Source organism: Carassius carassius, chromosome 9 (genome assembly GCF_963082965.1).
Source record: "Carassius carassius chromosome 9, fCarCar2.1, whole genome shotgun sequence".
NCBI lineage: Eukaryota > Metazoa > Chordata > Actinopteri > Cypriniformes > Cyprinidae > Carassius > Carassius carassius.
The window spans coordinates 13,646,658-13,662,972 of NC_081763.1; the positions used below are offsets into that span (position 1 = coordinate 13,646,658).

At 45.2% G+C, this 16,315-nt stretch overlaps 1 pseudogene; it reads right to left on the reverse strand.

Annotated features, from left to right (window-relative positions):
• LOC132148736 (C-type mannose receptor 2-like) overlaps nt 1-16,315 on the reverse strand; it is an 82,680-nt pseudogene that overhangs the window by 25,118 nt on the left and 41,247 nt on the right.

Here is a 16,315-nt window from a genome sequence, read left to right on the forward strand (position 1 = left end):
TCAGAGAAAGTCAGAGTAAATCAAATGTAATAATTTATTATCAGTCAGGTAAGGATTATTCCAATTACATAGCCAATTCATAGATATCAAATCAATACAAGACATCACATTCTCAAAGATGAATCTAAGAGTAAAAGATGCATACCTGACTCTTAGAAAAATACACAGTATGAAGTGTGTGGACACACTTCATGCTATGGCCTCATTCTAGCTACAGAAGGCCCTGATCCTTTTGCTGCAATCCTTTAAATACAAAACCAAGAAAAAAACATCCCCCAAATGGAGGCATGAAAAAACTATTAAAATTTGCATTAACCCAGACTGGGGCAGTTTACACCTCAGAGGGAACAGAAGGTAATTTACATGGAAGACCCTGGAAAAGGGCACTCCCATTACAGTAGGCAAAATACCTCTTAACTCTTAGGAACTGTATTATCTACTTTTGTAAAATTGAGACCATTGTACCAGTTGCACTGAGACATTTCAAGTGATACCAGACATGACTGTTAGTTCCCTTGCATTGACATTTTCATGTAATGAAGTTCATTTTGAGCAGATTGAGTTGAAGGAAGCATGGGTGAAGGGATTTAAAATGGAACAAATGACCAGAAGGGGAGGAGGTCTCCTGCTCCTCCACTCTGTGGGGTGTCTCGAAGATGCCTGTGTATGTTTGTATTGTCTGTTTCTCAGGAGATATAAGTATCTCAGGTTCTTTCATCCTTACAAGTCCAAGGCTATCTTGGATACCCACTTGGTTTTTGAGACGATCAATGAGGATATCATAATCAACTGTGTCGAAGGCTGCACTGAGATCCAACAGTAGAAGAACAAAAGGACTACCTGAATCTACATCTAATAAAATATCATATGAAAAGGTTTTTTTTTTTGTTTTAAGAAATTAATGCTTTTATTCAGAAAGGACTAATTTGAGACAGTAGTGGGGAGTCGTGGCCTAGTGGTTAGAGAGTTTAATCTTAACCCTAAGGAGGTGGTTTCAAGTCTCGAGCCGGCAATACCACGGCTGATGTGCCCTTGAGCAAGGCACCGAACCCCCAACTGCTCCCCGGGCTGCACACTGTTCCGGGTGTGTGTTCATGGTGTCAGTGTGTTCACTGCTGTGTGTGTGCACTTTGGTTAAATGCAGAGTGTCACGTCACTTTGTTGTAAAGATATTTATAATTTTACTAAATATTTATATTTCAAATAAATAGACATCCTATATAATCCCATTATATAATCCTAAAATGAATGCATCATGGTTTCCACAGAAACATTAAACAAGCTAAACGGTTTTCAACATTGATAATAATAAGAAATGTTTCTTGAGCATCAAATCAGCATATTAGAATGATTTTTGAAAGATGTGACACTGGGGGGAAGTCGTGGCCTAATGGTTAGAGAGTCGGACTCCCAATCGAAAGGTTGTGAGTTCGAGTCCCGGGCCGGCAGGAATTGTGGGTGAGGGGAGTGCATGTACAGTTCTCTCTCCACCTTCAATACCACACTTAGGTGCCCTTGAGCAAGGCATCGAACCCCCAACTGCTCCCCGGGCGCCGCAGCATAAATGGCTGCCCACTGCTCCGGGTGTGTGCTCACAGTGTGTGTGTGTGTGTGTTCACTGCTCTGTGTGTGTGCATTTCGGATGGGTTAAATGCAGAGCACAAATTCTGAGTATGGGTCACCATACTTGGCTGAATGTCACTTCACTTTCACTTTCACTGAAGACTGGAGTAATGATGCTGGAAATTTAGCTTTGTCATCACAGAAATAAATTACAATTCAAAATATATTTTAAAGATATTAAAATGAAAAAAAAAACATTTTTAATATTAATGTTTCATGATATTATGTTTTTTGCTATATTTTGATAAAATAAACACAGCTTTGGTGAGCATACAAGACTTACGAGCATACAAGACTTCTTACGACCCCTATATTTTGATTATAATTTTGATATTAAACATCAAATAAACACTGACTGGATGCAATTCCTTTTCGTTGGGACAAGCAAATTACTGGTTAAGATATGAGAAAGAGAGAAAGAAACAACAACATTTCATGTACTAACCTCGGTACAACCTGGCACAAAGGTCTTGATTGTCATCATAGACTCGCCACAGAGACTTCTGGGAGGGGGAACTAGCAGATGGGGAGGCAGTGGCCGAGACATTGCCAGTGTCGAGGAGTAATTTAGGGGAGGGCAAGGACGATTCAAGCATCTCCAAGAACTTGCTGCAGCTCCAGGTCCAGCTCACTGGAGGAGGCTCCTAGTCGCACCGAAACACACCCAGTGGTGACTTGTTGCCAGATGTGTGCACATTGCCTGTGGTGCTGCCCAGGCAGAGGGAGGAGCCTATGTTGAAAAGCCGCCTCCTGGTCACCCATTTCCACAGCTGGGCATCACTCTTGCAGGAAGGAGAGAGGTAGAGCATGTGATCTCGTACGCCCAGGCAGCCCTTCGCTCCCTCATGGAGAAAAGCAAACGTATCCGATTTATCTGTATGTGCTGTTGCTGAAAGATAAATAGAGATAAAGGTTATTAGCCTTTCAGCTGTAAACTTTTTTAACGTGGCTGACACTCCCTCTGAGTCAAAACAAAGTCTTTTTAGGCAAGTCATACCACTCGGCCGCCATCTTGGCAACGCCTTCGGGCAGCTATTTCAGACTAACAAGACCAGGCTCCTATCTAGACCAGGCAGAGAGTCAGAACTGCACTTTCACTGGTCACCGGGACATAAAAACTGCATGTATAGAAACAGCAGAAAAATATGATAAAAATCGCTGAGAAAGTTTGATTACTTTGCCCCAAAATAAGGTTTAAATATACTCGCATGCGCAATGGTTCACGACCCCAACTTTTACTTGTGTCTTTTACTTAGAATGTTAGGTAACATATTTGTGGTCGATATAAAATGCTTTAACTGCCTTCGCGTTGTTATCACCCTCTTCTATGTGGATTCCATCTGATCTTGCACACACCACAACTCGCTGTCGCCAAATCGTCTCCGCTGTCGCAAAACCTCAACTGTGCGTATGCGTCAGTGAAACCAGACGATGGGCTTAAATGTTTCCCGGCTTGACTGTTAAAAGCAGATGATTGGCTTTCCAGCGGGAGGGGCGGGACATGTGCATACAACCGCCATCTTTGCCGTTACGGGTTTTCCTTATATAGTTGTATGGAGGATTGAGGAAGTGGCATGTCTCTTATAAATTGTCTCTGGTCAAAATAAACCAATATCCCGGAATGATTCATTTACTCAAACAGTACACTGACTGAACTGTTCTGAAGAGAGAACTGAAGGTGAACACCGAGCAGAGCCAGATAACGAACGAACACGCCCACTGCTGAAGCGGTTCTCGAGTCAAGAACCGTTTGCATCGGTTTTCGGATCACCAGTACACTGAACCGAGAACCGTTTCTGTCTGACGTGTCCAACTTGAGAACCGATTGATTTTTCAAGTATTTTGTTAAACATCAGAAAGTGTAATAAAATAACTATATATACTAAGTTAACTTCCGGTCTGTGTTGTGTATATCAGTCTGGCTGCAGTGCCTTCTACAAACGCAGTTAAAGTCAAGGTGATGAGTAGACTGAAGTTGGGCTCAGGTGGTTGTGCTGAGGGATGTGTTTCCCATACATTTATTTATTTTTGGAGACTCGCCACAATTTTAAAACTGATCGATTTTCAAAAAGGCTTCGTTGAATAAACATGAGTAACATTACCTACTGCACGTTTAATAATAATAATTCCTTACATTTATATGTTTAAATATCAAAACGAGGCACAGGTGTTTTTATATCGCTGTATTTCTGAAGGAAGACTTGCATGTTATATGCCTGATAAAGCAGCGTGTGAGCAGCTCTGCTTTGTTTACAGCTGTTACTGGGGAAACCTCTATTTCTCGCGCTTTATGTCTATGCTTTAAAACATCTCCTGCTGGCAAAGAATGAATTTGCATTTTCATTAAGTCCGCCTGATCCACGCAGCAAACATATTTTGTTTGTTATCAAAAAATATCTACTCTAGAGGGACTTGGCTGTTGTTATTGATTCTATTTGGAAGTCCACCGGAAGTTAATTTAGGTCCACAAAAGCGCGCATTCCCAGTAACGTTTGTGTATGTTGTTGCTGTTGAAACCGTCTGTATATATATATATATATATATAGTTCCCTGTCAAGGGAACTTCGAACTGCGTCCTCTGAGGGGACACTATGGGGAACACCTCGTCGTGACCCGTGTCTGAAGCATACTTTGAAAAACGCCAACGTGTTGGCCGGCGACAGCCTCTGACGTCACTACCAGCGCGACTATAAATACGCGCTCGTAGGACCCGTCACTTATCTTCTTCGTCTTCATTGAGTGTTTTGTTTGAAGCGTGCATCTGAGAAACGACCAAAACGGTAAGAGCAATCTATTATTGTTGTCATGGCATCCACTAGCAGGCGTTTAAACAGTGTGTGCATCCGTGTCAGTGTTATACGACACACACACTCTTTGCGTCTCTTGTTTGGGCGGAGAGCACACGCGCGATGTCCTCGAGGGGGCAATCTGCGTGCACTGCGAGAGTTTTTCTGTGAAAAAGCTCCTCTCTCGTTTGTCTCTCTTTTCGAGGAAAGAGGGACAGCCATCTGGATCCCGCGGCTCAGGACCCACCGTTGCCGAGGCACGGAGGAGGATGTAGAGAGGAGTGAGTGTAGAGGAGTGTAGAGAGGGACTTTTTTCCTTTCACACTTTCCGGCGGCAAACGAGAGTGAACTTCGGGAGGAAGATGCGTTGTCATTAACCCTTTCTTGCACTGAAGTTAGTGCTCTGCTGGGTTTTACCCAGGAAGAGCAGGAGATGTCTGAGAGTGGCGAAGAAGCTGAGGCTGAGCCTTCTCAATCCTCCTGCCCTGCGTATGGGGAGCTGTTAGCTGCAAAATTAGTTTTGCCATGGAAGCGTGCCAGAAAAGTAACGTCGCGAGGTTATGCTGATATCGAAGGCATGCACAAAAACGGCTATGAGAGGATGCCCCCTGTAGAGAGATGCTGGCTAGCTATCTCTCTGTGGGGGAAACGTCCTCTCTTAAATCTCCCTTTTAAATCTCCCTCTTTGCCATCTAAGCCCCTCCAGGATGCATCCCGCTTAAATGGCAAATCATACGCTGCAGCAGGTCAGGCGGTGGCTTCGCTGCACACGATGGCAGTGCTTCAGGCTTACCAGGCTGGCCTGCTGAAGGACCTGGATACAGGCGAAGGTCCAGGTCCGAGCCCGAACAACAAAGGGGTCCTGGCCCATCTCGATCTGAGGATCGGAGACAGGCGCAGAAGGCTAGTGTCGCGGCTCGCGCTCCTCCCCCGCCTAAGGGCAGGAGCAAGGGGAATCGCGGGTCACGGAGAGGTAAGCAGGGTCTAAAGGATGTGATTCAGACGAGGCAGCGTCCTCGCCCGGATCAGAGCGATACCTAGTAGCTCCGGATGTTTTTAACCTCTGTTTTTCCTCCCCTGCCTAATTCCCCTGTAGCCACCAGCCCTCCACCTGATCGAGGTTAGGTGGAAAGTTTCTCACATAACAGTCTCCTGTCCTGGACCTATGATTCTTTGGTTGGTTCTATGTTCATAGTAACCGCCTTATTGACGGTCAGGACCAGAAGGGGGCGCATCCCTTTAAAGGAATCTTTTGTGATTCCAAGCCTTCAGCTCTACCCCGGGGCCAGGGCCCTACAGGTAAGTTGGGTACGTAGCTTAGGCCTTTGGCTGTAAGGGATAATGTCATAGACAGCCGTCGAACCGTCCCAGGGGCGACTTCCGGTGAAGCGGTAGAGTTGGTACTTAGTGTTTGCCATGATTCTGGTCTGCACTCCCCTCAGCATGGTGGCGTGGGTATACTGTTCCCCATAGTGTCCCCTCAGAGGACGCAGTTCAAAAAAAAAAAAAAACTTCTCAGGTTACAAATGTAACCATGGTTCCCTGAGAGGGAACGAGACACTGCGTCCTCTAGCTCCTGCCATGCTTCGGACGCAAGCTTCACGAAGAAGATAAGTGACGGGTCCTACGGGCGCGTATTTATGGTCTCGCTGGTAGTGACGTCAGAGGCTGTCGCCGGCCAACACGTTGGCATTTTTCAAAGTATGCTTCAGACACGGGTCACGACGAGGTGTTCCCCATAGTGTCCCCTCAGAGGACGCAGTGTCTCGTTCCCTCTCAGGGAACCATGGTTACATTTGTAACCTGAGACGTTTTTTTTTGTTTTTGTTTTTTAAGATGAATGTATCTAATCTGTATATTTTGTTAAATTGTAGATTATGTTAGATTATAGGCCAAATGGGTTTTCAGGGAAGTTGGACAATAATTAAGACTCTAAAGACTCTATGTTTAATAGGAATAAGGGATGATTTATGTAATACCTGTACTGTATTTATAGTTAACGATGACACATTCACAAATTGAGTTTGTAGTAAATAGAACATGAACACGAGTAGAGCAGCTGATGATACTGAACTGCAGCACTTGCCGGTTAGAGCTGTTCTCGTTCTCAAGTCAAGAATCGGTTACATCGGTTTTCGGATCACCAGTACACTGAACCGAGAACCATTTCTGTCGGACGCATCCAATTCAAGAACCGATGAGCTGTTGATACTGCGCATACGTGATTCAGCGTAAAGCCGACTGACTCACAGCGCATCTGAACTGAACTGGTTCTTCTGGTGATTGATTCTGAACTGATTCTGTGCTAATGTTATGAGCGCGGGTAAATCTAGGGCTTAAATGAAGGGCAATCTGGCAAAACATAAGTTTGTTTAATAACAAATACATTGCAATGGATTATGTATAGTAAGTGGATCATGGTTTCTGCGCTGAAGACACCTAATTTATTTACTTTATATCTTCAAGACTTAAATCCTCCTATGCACATTATTGTTACTGTATTTGGGTGCGTTGTTACAAAATTTAATTGTAAACTTTTCATGGTTATGAGATTTTAACTGACTAAAGTTATGATTACTGACTTTATTTGATTGTTTGATAGACTTGATGTCATTATGTCATCAACAATGACGTCATTACGTCGAGCGTAAAAGAACTGGTGAACCGGTCTTTTCAACCGGTTTATTGAATCAAACCGTCCGAAAGAACTGGTTCGTGGAAAAGAACCGAACTTCCCATCACTACTATCCGGACGTCTTGAGCTTTGAGCATCTTACTCTGCGGGTGACCTGCGTGACAACCAGACGTGACGTCAGCGTCTTGAAATTAGCTGTTTTTTAAACATTTAAGTCAAATCAAGTTGCTTTTATTGTCACATCACCACAGCACATATGTGCCTTGGTGAGTGAAATTCTTGGGAGCGTGCTCCAGAATTTGCAGAAACAGTTACGAAATGTACACTATACACTACACTGTACGATGTACTATATGTACTATGCAATGTAAACTACACAAAGAATGTACACGTTCTGCATTCTGTAAACATATACACGCATAAAAACATGCTAAGGTGCAACAGAGTGTACGTGAACTGGATACAGAAATGTCATGGATGTGCATCGGATGGTATCCGGTGGTAACGGGTAGGATATTTTATTAATGCAGTGTGTATGTATAGTCCAGTGTTGAGCTGTAAACGTTAAAGTGCAGTGTGTGGCATACAGTATCATATTGTGGGAGTATGCTGTAGGGGGCTGTTGGGTGTATTAGTTCTGATTTTTCATTAGTCTGATAGCCTGAGGGAAAAAGCTATCCCTCAGTCGGCTAGTGCGGGATCGAATGCTACGGAGATGTCTTCCTGAGGGGCAGCAGAGAGAGCAGTCCGTGAGATGGGTGGCTGGAGTCACTGATGATCCTCCGGGCTTTCCTTATGCACCTCCTGGTGTAGATGTCCTGGAGGGAGAGAAGCTCACCTCCAACAATGTGGCTGGCAGTTCGCTAGACCCTTTTTAGAGCTTTATGGTTGCCAGCGGTGCTGTTTCTGAACCAGGCAGTGATGCAGCCCGTCAGGATGCTCTCTATAGTGCATGTGTAGAGGATGCTGGGCTCATTCCAAACTTCCTCACCCGTCTCAGGAAGAAGAGGCGCTGGTGTGCCTTCTTCAGCACTGCATCAGTGTGTATGGACCAGGTGAGATCCTCACTGATGTTAACGCAAAGGAGCTTGAAGCTGCTTACCCGCTCCACAGGTGTCGTGTCGATGGTGATGGGTGTGTGTTCTCTGCTCTGTATCCTGAAATCCACCACCAGCTCCTTGGTCTTTTCGATGTTGAGATAGAGGTAGTTCTCCTGACACCATTTAGTCAGGGTGCTCACCTCTCTGTAGGCCGTCTCATCGTTGTCGGTGATCAGGCCTATCACCGTTGTGTCATCAGCGAATTTGATGATGACAGTGGAGCTGTCAAGTCAAGTGACCTTTATTTATATAGCGCTTTAAACAAAATACATTGCGTCAAAGCAACTGAACAACATTCATTAGGAAAACGGTGTGTCAATAATGCAAAATGATAGTTAAAGACAGTTCATCATTGAATTCAGTGATGTCATCTCTGTTCAGTTTAAATAGTGTCTGTGCATTTATTTGCAATCAAGTCAACGATATCGCTGTGGATGAAGTGACCCCGACTAAGCAAGCCAGAGGCAACAGCGGCAAGGAACCAAAACTCCATCGGTGACAGAATGGAGAAAAAAACCTTGGGAGAAACCAGGCTCAGTTGGGGGGCCAGTTCTCCTCTGACCAGATGAAACCAGTAGTTCAATTCCAGGCTGCAGCAAAGTCAGATTGTGCAGAAGAATCATCTGTTTCCTGTGGTCTTGTCCTGGTGGTCCTCTGAGACAAGGTCTTTACAGGGGATCTGTATCTGGGGCTCTAGTTGTCCTGGTCTCCGCTGTCTTTCAGGGCTGTAGAGGTCCTTTCTAGGTGCTGATACACCATCTGGTCTGGATACGTACTGGATCCGGGTGACTGCAGTGACCCTCTGATCTGGATACAGACTGGATATGGTGGCTACGATGACCTCGGAATAAGAGAGAAACAGACAAATATTAGCGTAGATGCCATTCTTCTAATGATGTAGCAAGTACATAGGGTGTTATGGGAAGTGTTCCCAGTTCCGGTTTACCTAATTAATGCAGCCTATGTCACGTACGGTGATACAAGAAACAAGGGAGAGATCCAAATGCAGGTACGAGGTTTATTGAAGGGCAAATCCAAAGGGGTAAACAGTCCAGGCAGGGTCAAAACCAGAATATCCAAAACAACAAGAAAACAGAACAGGACACACAGCAAAGGCAAGACTATGGATTGTATCAAACATTAGACATACAACAAGGACTCCGTGACAAGGACTCAGACAGACCAGGTATAAATACACAAAAGGATAATGGGGAAACAGGAGACAGGTGGGGAACAATCAATTAACTAAACAAGGAGGAAGGTGACCAAATAAGGAGACAGGAAGTGATAATATGATAAACACTGTGGGAACTGAGGACACCTAGTGGAAACCCAGGGAACACAACCCAGACACTGTGACAGTACCCCCCCTCAACGGAGCGGCTTCCAGACGCTCCAAGACAGACACAAAACAGAGACCAGGAGGGAGGCGGACAGGTGGAGGCTCAGGGGGAGGGACGGAGGGCCAGAAAAGAAAAACACGGGGGACAGGCACCAGAAAGTAAACACAAAACAGGAAGACCAGGAGGGAGGAGGACCGGAGGAGGTTCAGGGGGAGGGATGGAGGGCCAGACTAACAGAGGGGAACAGGGACAGAAGTGAACACATAAAACAAAAACAACAACATGAAGCCCCCCAGGGCGGAGCGGAAGACCACCACAACCGTGTAATCAAAGCCAGAGTCCTCCAGGGCGGAGCGGAAGACCACCACAACCGTGTAATCAGAGCGAGAGCCCCCCAGGGCGGAGCAGAAGACCACCACGTCCTCGTGGTCGATGCCGGAGTCCCCCAGGGCGGAGCAGATGACCACCCCCCTGTGGTCGATGCCGGAGTCCAACAGGGCCGAGCAGCAGACCACCCAGTGACTTGACTTGACTCTGAAAGTTCAACGGTGACCCGCCTTGTCTCTGGAAGGTCCTCGGTGACTGGCCCTGACTCTGGAGGGTCCACAAACACCTGACTCGACTCTGGACGGTCCACTGGGACCTGACTCGACTCTGGAGGGTCCACTGGGACCTGACTCGACTCTGGAGGGTCCACTGGGACCTGACTCGACTCTGGTGGGTCCACTGGGACCTGACTCGACTCTGGTGGGTCCACTGGGACCTGACTCGACTCTGGTGGGTCCACTGGGACCTGACTCGACTCTGGTGGGTCCACTGGGACCTGACTCGACTCTGGTGGGTCCACTGGGACCTGACTCGACTCTGGAGGGTCCACTGGGACCTGACTTGACTATGGAAGGTCCACAGGAACTAGCCCTGACTCTGGATGGTCGACAGTGACTAACCCTGACCCAGGAGGGTCCATGAACACCTGACTCAACTTTGGACTGCCTGTGGAGATGTGAGACGCCTCGGCTTCGGGCACCGCCTCTGGAACGTCCACCTGGACGGCAGCGGCCCGCTCAGGAACGTCCACCTGGACGGCAGCGGCCCGCTCTGGAACGTCCACCTGGACGGCAGCGGCCCGCTCGGGAACGTCTGCCTGTCTCCTCCTCCTCCGCTCTCTATGATGGCGAGTCGGTGGCACCTTGTCTGGAGACTCAGGCGTTGAGTCGGCCATCTTGTACTGTGGCTCTAAGCTGGCAGCCATCTTGTGCTGTGGCGCTGGGCTGGCAGCCATCTTGTGCTGTGGCGCTGGGCTGGCGGCCATCTTGTGCTGTGGCACTGGGCTGGCGGCCATTTTGTGCTGTGGCTCTAGGCTGGCAGCCATCTTGTGCTGTGGCTCTGGGCTGGCAGCCATCTTGTGCTGTGGCGCTGGGCTTGCGGCCAATTTGTGCTGTGGCTCTAGCTCAGCAGCCATGACGTGAACCGTCTTGGGAACATCTAGGATCCTTGATAGCATCTCGAAGTAATCGAGAAGGGTGTCAGCGGCCATCCTGGGCGTTGGTGCTGAGCTGGCAGCCATCTTGCACTGTGGGGTGAGGCTGGCTTCCATCTTGCCTCGTGGTGCGGGGTTGGTGGTCATGCACCGCAGCGGCGCTGGGTTGGCGGCCATCTTGTGCTGTGGTGCTGGACCTGCGGCCATCATAGGCAGTGTCACTGGCTTCTTTCTTTTGCCCTGGTGAAACGGCGGCTCTGGTCCCTCCCACGTGAGCCCCGAGTCGAAGGGGGGCCATGGTGGAGAGCGATGCTGAGCTTCCTCTCGCCCACCTCCTCCTCGGCGACCTCCCCTGGTCCCGCGAAACACGACCAGGCGGGTTCCCTCAAACCGATTGCTCCTCTCCCGCTTGGTGGCTGGGGAAGAAGCGTTAATTGACATACCGCTGGATCTCAAGGTGACGGAGTCCTTCTGTCACGTACAGTGATACAAGAAACAAGGGAGAGATCCAAATGCAGGTACGAGGTTTATTGAAGGGCAAATCCAAAGGGGTAAACAGTCCAGGCAGGGTCAAAACCAGAATATCCAAAACAACAAGAAAACAGAACAGGACACACAGCAAAGGCAAGACTATGAATTGTATCAAACATTATACATACAACAAGGACTCCGTGACAAGGACTCAGACAGACCAGGTATAAATACACAAAAGGATAATGGGGAAACAGGAGACAGGTGGGGAACAATCAATTAACTAAACAAGGAGGAAGGTGACCAAATAAGGAGACAGGAAGTGATAATATGATAAACACCGTGGAAACTGAGGACACCTAGTGGAAACCCAGGGAACACAACCCAGACACTGTGACAGCCTAACAATCCTTTAACGGATTTGGATATTAAAAGCATATTAGTTTGTTATGTGTAAGCCAGGTTAAAGAGATGGGTCTTTAATCTAGATTTAAACTGCAAGAGTGTGTCTGCTTCCCGAACAATGTTAGGTAGGTTATTCCAGAGTTTAGGCGTCAAATAGGAAAAGGATCTGCCGCCCGCAGTTGATTTTGATATTCTAGGTATTATCAAATTGCCTGAGTTTTGAGAACGTAGCGGATGTAGAGGATTATAATGTAAAAGGAGCTCATTCAAATACTGAGGTGCTAAATCATTCAGGGCTTTATAAGTAGTAAGAATTATTTTAAAATCTATGCGATGTTTGATAGGTAGCCAGTGCCGTGTTGACAGGACCGGGCTAATATGGTCATACTTCCTGGTTCTAGTAAGAACTCTTGCTGCTGCATTTTGGACTAGCTGTAGTTTGTTTACCAAGCGTGCAGAACAACCACCCAATAAAGCATTACAATAATCTAATCTTGAGGTCATAAATGCATGGATTAACACTTCTGCATTTGACATTGAGAGCATAGGCCGTAATTTAGATATATTTTTTAGATGGAAAAATGCAGTTTTACAAATGCTAGAAACGTGGCTTTCTAAGGAAAGATTGCGATCAAATAGCACACAATAGGTTCCTAACTGATGACGAAGAATCGACAGAGCAGCCATCAAGTCTTAGACAGTGTTCTAGGTTATTACATGCAGAGTTTTTAGGTCCTACAATTAACACCTCTGTTTTTTCAGAATTTAGCAGTAAGAAATTACTCGTCATCCAGTTTTTTATATCGACTATGCATTCCATTAGTTTTTCAAATTGTTGTGTTTCACTGGGCCGTGATGAAATATAGAGCTGAGTATCATCAGCATAACAGTGAAAGCTAACACCATGTTTCCTGATGATATCTCCCAAGGGTAACATATAAAGCGTGAAGAGTAGCGGCCCTAGTACTGAGCCTTGAGGTACTCCATACTACATTTGTGATCAATATGATACATCTTCATTCACTGCTACGAACTGATGGCGGTCATATAAGTACGCTTTAAACCATGCTAATGCACTTCCATTAATGCCAACAAAGTGTTCAAGTCTATGCAAAAGAATGTTGTGGTCAATTGTGTCAAACGCAGCACTAAAATCCAATAAAACTAATAGAGAGATACAACCACGATCAGATGATAAGAGCAGGTCATTTGTAACTCTTAGGAGAGCAGTCTCAGTACTATGATACGGTCTAAATCATGACTGGAAATCCTCACATATACAATTTTTCTCTAAGAAGGAATATAATTGTGAGGATACCACCTTTTCTAGTATCTTGGACAGAAAAGGGAGATTCGAGATTGGTTTATAATTAACTAGTTCTTTGGGGTCAAGTTGTGTTTTTTTGATGAGAGGCTTAATAAAAGCCAGTTTGAAGGTTTTGGGGACATATCCTAATGACAATGAGGAATTAATAATAGTCAGAAGATGATCTATGACTTCTGGAAGCACCTCTTTTAGGAGCTTAGATGGTATAGGGTCTAACATACATGTTGTTGGTTTAGATGATTTAACAAGTATACAATTCTTCCTCTCCTATAGTAGAGAATGAGTGGAACTGTTCCTCAGGGGGTCTATAGTGCACTCTCTGATGCGATACTGTAGCTGACGGCTGAATGGTTAAAATTTTATCTCTAATAGTATTGTAGAAGTAAAGTAGTTCATAAAGTCATTACTGCTGTGATGTTGGGAAATGTCAACACTTGTTGAGGCTTTATTCATCGTTAATTTAGCCACTGTATTGAATAAATACCTGGGGTTATGTTTGTTTTCTTCTAAAAGAGAAGAAAAGTAATCAGATCTAGCAGTTTTTAATGCTTTTCTGTAGGATAGGTTACTTTCCCGCCAAGCAATACGAAATACCTCTAGTTTTGTTTTCCTCCAGCTGCCCTCCATTTTTCGGGCTGCTCTCTTTAGGGTGCAAGTATGCTCATTATACCATGGTGTCATACTGGTTTCCTTAACCTTCCTTAAGCGTAAAGGAGCAACTTTATTTAAATGCTAGAAAAGAGAGAGTCCATAGTTTCTGTTACATCATCAAGTTCTGAGGTTTTGGATATGCTAAGGAATTTGGATATGTCAGGAAGATAACTTAAAAAGCAGTCTTTTGTGGTAGAAGTGATGGTTCTTCCATACTTGTAACAAGAAGTAGAATTTACAAAGTTGTCAGGTAAGTTCTGTACAGACAACAACAAGACCAGACAATTGCTCTGAGTGCTCTTTGATTGGTTTTGAAGGGTGACTTTCCGAGTGCAGGCAGGTGCAGTGAATCATAATTCTAGGGATTGTGAACAAGTGGGTGGAGCTGCAGGATCTAGTGTGGCTAGTGACTTCGTGACAGACATGGTTAAGTTATCGGTCATTTTGCCTATTTTACAGACACAAACATTTTTTTTTGATAACACAGTGATTAAAACAAAGTTCCTTTATTTGACATCTATGGTTCCATAAAGAACCTTCAACAGCAGTAGAACCTCTGCATTGCACAAAAGTCTCTTTAGGTGAAAAAAAAAGGTATATAGATTCTTCACACGAAGTACAAAAAAAGCTTCTTCTACGACATGATCAGTGAAAGGATCAAAGGGACCAAAATGGTTCTTCTATGGGATCACTGAAAAAAAAAACACTTGCGGAACTCTTTCTTAAGAGTGTACTTCTGTACGTTTTTCAAATCTTCTATTGCCAACATATTAGAAACTAGTCGATGGCTTTGGAATTTGGGGTGTAAATCCCCATGAAAAATACACCCCCCCCCCCATGGGTTTTTCGGGGGGGGGGGGGGTGGAGTTGCGGGGTTCAACATCTTAAAAGGGTGTGTGAGCTTAGTCATGTTGTGATATGTGGTTTTCCTGAAATCTCATTCTAAGCTACAAAAACCAAACATTTATTATGACAGATATATTTTTGTTTCTCCCTTCCATTTTTTTGGAGGAGGGTAATGAGTAAGGGATATGAGAGAGAGAGAGAGAGAGAGAGAGAGAGAGAGATGGAGTTAGACAGAGGAGGGTAACAAGCCAGCTGGGAGACGGAGGGAAAAAAAGAAGCAATGAGGGATCAAAAGGAAGCCCGTAGAGGGAGGTCAGGGTTTTGTGTATGATCCTTTTATCCGGTGAACACAGAGATTGACCAACACACAGGAAATTCTGGCTGGTATTTGTTTCTGGGCTTAAGTAACAAAGCCCATAACCTAGACAGAGTTGTGACCAGAGAACCAACCCCAGCTGAGATAGAAATGGATCTAATATAAGGGTCTGCTACCAATTCAAACTACCAAAAAATATGTATACTACATAAATAAAAATATATAAGTTACAGCTGCTATCAGAAACTTGCATTATCAGAGGTGCTTGATAGTAATTTTATTTCATTTCTATGTTACCTAAATGTGCATAGCAATTAAAACGTTTTAAATGCCTAAATTTATAGAAAAAAAAATAATTGTAGACTGGGTAACCAGATATCAAATTGAGCATTACTTTAAATATTAGGCTACATAAATATTACATTACACAACTACACTGCTCTGTTCTTCTTCACATTCTTTTAAATAAGGTTGTGACAATCCCTGACACAGAGGTGCAAAAACCTATCCTGTCTCTGCTGGACTGTGAAGTTGAGAGAAGCACTAAAAAATAAGACCACCGAGACGTAGACTGTCCTCAGCTGTGGCTCATTGTTGTGTAACTGGATATTTAGGGTACAATTGCTTACAGGGTGAAAATCAAGCGCTCAAGAACACAGGTTAGCAGAGCAGTTGAGAACATGGTTCTGCAAACAAGCATGCCTGTTGAAAATGTCCCCTCGCCCACTAAAGTTATGCTATAAACAGTGCTTTAAGTGGGCCGGTACGCACCAGTACTCAGTACCGCCACTTCCAAATATAGCTCTTGAGCGTAACGCCACCTCTCCGTGTGCCGAGAACGTGCTTTTTCATTTGGACATCTGTTTTAATAGAGTTTTAGGGGCCGTTCACATATCGCGTCTTTTGCGCGCTCATGTTCGTTATTTCCAGAGCCGTTGAAAAACAGAGTTGCGACACTCCCATAGACTGCCATAGGAACTTTGGAATGTGGAAGTAACGCGTGTCGTGGAGCAGCCAATAGTTCCAAACACTGATAGTTCCAGCGCTGAACTCCACACATATTCAATGTTTCTGAAGTACGCTCGCTGGTAAATTGATGAAATTACTGTAATCAGCCGCATACCCTTTGCCCACCAAAGCCAAAGTTGTTCTTAGTGGCTTTGAGGGCAATGCCGGGGCCTTCAGAGACGATGCCGCGCCAGGGGACAGATAGCTCGCAAGCGTCTGTTCCACCCGGGGCATCGCTCTATAACTGTGCTCTCCCATCCCCACTACATTTCCGTAGTAATCAGACGAGGGGATGTAGAGGCGGGCCGAGAATGGAAGTTTCCA